We start from the raw sequence: 2,842 nt of genomic DNA on the forward strand, positions 1-2,842 counted from the left end.
TAGTGTCAGTAGTATACAAACTGCTAAGTTTGGTGTCTTGCATGCATTGTTATTTGATTCTTGTTGCATTTTGATTATTAAAAATCCAAAAATATTTTAATTTGTGTCTTTTCAAGTCAATAATACAAATAATTGAAGATTCAGAACATACTGCAGAGGAATTATACAGAAAAAGCTGGGCGTTCAAAACGCCCAGTGAAGAAGGACAGACTGGCGTTTAAACGCCAGCCAGGGTACCTGGTTGGGCGTTTAACGCCCAAAAAGGGTGCATTTTGGGCGTTAAACGCCAGAATGGATACCATTCTGGGCGTTTAACGCCAGGATGGCAAAGGGGGAAGATTTTGTTTTCAAAATCAATTTTTTTTCAAGTTTTCAAAGTTTTTCAAAATCAAATCTTTTTCAAATCATATCTTTTCAATCAAATGTTTTCAAAATCAATTTCTTTCCTTTTTCAAAGATACTTACTAACAATTAATAATTTGATTGAACATCTCAAGATTGTTGCCTTTCCTGTTGAGAAAGGTTTAATGTTTCAAATCATATCTTTTCTTGTTAGGCAAGTCATTAATTTTTAAAATCAAATCTTTTTAAAATTGTTTTCAAATCAAATCTTTTTAAAATTGTTTTCAAATCATATCTTCTCAATCACATCTTTTTCAAAATAAGTTTTCAATCAAATCTTTTTAACTTCTAATTTCAAAATCTTTTTCAAAAATCACTTGATTTCTTTTTCACTTTGAATTTTCGAAAATTATCAATCAATTTTTCAAAATGTTTTCAAAATCTTTTTAATTGAATTTTCGAAAATTCTCTTCCCTCCTTCTCACATCCTTCTATTTATGGAGTACTACTCCTTCTTAATGCACAATTCGAACTCTATCTAATCAAGTTCGAATTCTTCTACCTCCTTCTTCTATTTTTCTTTACCTCTGACACCTCAAGGAATCTCTATACTGTGACATAGAGGATTCCACATTTTCTTGTTCTCTTCTCTTTCATATGAGCAGGAACAAAGACAAAGGCATTATTGTTGAAGCTGACCCTGAACCTGAAAGGACCTTGAAGCGAAAGCTAAGAGAAGCTAAGGCACAACTCTCTGTAGAAAACCTAACTGAATTCTTCAAAGAAGAAGAAGACATGGCAGCCGAAAATAACAACAATGCCAACAATGCAAGGAAGGTGCTGGGTGACTTTACTGCACCTACTCCCGACTTCTATGGGAGAAGCATCTCTATCCCTGCCATTGGAGCAAACAACTTTGAGCTTAAGCCTCAGTTGGTTTCTCTACTGCAACAGAATTGCAAGTTCCATGGACTTCCAATGGAAGATCCTCATCAGTTTTTAGCTGAATTCTTGCAAATCTGTGACACAGTCAAGACTAATGGGGTTGACCCTGAGGTCTACAGACTGATGCTATTCCCTTTTGCTATAAGAGACAGAGCTAGAATATGGTTGGACTCACAACCTAAAGAGAGCCTGGACTCTTGGGAAAAGCTAGTCAATGCCTTCTTGGCAAAGTTCTTTCCACCTCAAAAATGGAGTAAGCTTAGAGTGGAAGTCCAAATCTTCAGACAGAAGGATGGAGAATCCCTCTATGAAGCTTGGGAAAGATACAAACAATTAATCAGAAAATGTCCCTCAGACATGCTTTCTGAATGGAGCATCATAGGTATTTTCTATGATGGTCTCTCTGAACTATCCAAGATGTCTTTGGATAGCTCTACTGGAGGATCTCTTCATCTGAAGAAGACGCCTACAGAGGCTCAAGAGCTCATTGAAATGGTTGCAAATAACCAATTCATGTAAACTTCTGAAAGAAATCCTGTGAACAATAGGACAAGTCAGAAGAAAGGAGTTCTTGAGATTGATACTCTGAATGCCATTTTGGCTCAGAACAAGATATTGACTCAACAAGTCAATTTGATTTCTCAAAGTCTGTCTGGAATGCAAAATGCACCAAGCAGTACTAAGGAGGCTTCATCTGAGGAAGAATCTTATGATCCTGAGAACCCTTCAATGGAAGAGGTGAACTACCTAGGAGAACCCTATGGAAACACCTATAATTCTTCATGGAGAAATCACCCAAATTTCTCATGGAAGAATCAAGAGAGACCTCAACAAGGTTTCAACAACAATAATGGTGGAAGAAACAGGTTTAGCAATGGCAAGCCTTTTCCATCTTCTTCTCAGCAACAGACAGAGAATTCTAAGCAGAACCCCTCTGACTTAGCAACCATGGTCTCTGATCTAATCAAAACCACTCAAAGTTTCATGACTGAAACAAGGTCCTCCATTAGGAATTTGGAAGGACAAGTGGGACAGCTGAGCAAGAAAGTTACTGAACTCCCTCCTAGTACTCTCCCAAGTAATACAGAAGAAAATCCAAAAGGAGAGTGCAAGGCCATCGACATGGCCGAATTTGGAGAGGAAGGGGAGGAAGTGAACGCCACTGAGGAAGGCCTCAATGGGCGTGCACCAACCTCCAATGAGTTCCCCAATGAGGAACCATGGGAATCTGAGGCTCAAAATGAGACCATAGAGATTCCATTGGACTTACTTCTGCCTTTCATGAGCTCTGATGAGTATTCTTCCTCTGAAGAGGATGAGTATGTCACTGAAGAGCAAGTTGCTAAATACCTTGGAGCAATCATGAAGCTAAATGACAAGTTATTTGGAAATGAGACTTGGGAGAATGAACCTCCTTTGCTCACCAAAGAACTGGATGACTTGTCTAGGCAGAAATTACCTCAAAAGAGACAAGATCCTGGGAAGTTTTCAATACCTTGTACCATAGGCACCATGACCTTCAAGAAGGCTCTGTGTGACTTAGGGTCAAGTGTAA

The 2,842-nt window shown here is 38.4% G+C and overlaps 1 non-coding gene across 1 annotated transcript; it reads right to left on the reverse strand.

Moving 5' to 3' along the window:
- Positions 1-1,542: 1,542 nt before the first annotated feature.
- LOC130959755 (small nucleolar RNA R71) lies at positions 1,543-1,650 on the reverse strand. Its single transcript, XR_009078822.1, has one exon. It is a non-coding gene; the product is annotated as a small nucleolar RNA R71 (small nucleolar RNA).
- Positions 1,651-2,842: the final 1,192 nt, after the last annotated feature.

This window comes from Arachis stenosperma, chromosome 10, assembly GCF_014773155.1.
Source record: "Arachis stenosperma cultivar V10309 chromosome 10, arast.V10309.gnm1.PFL2, whole genome shotgun sequence".
Lineage (NCBI taxonomy): Eukaryota > Viridiplantae > Streptophyta > Magnoliopsida > Fabales > Fabaceae > Arachis > Arachis stenosperma.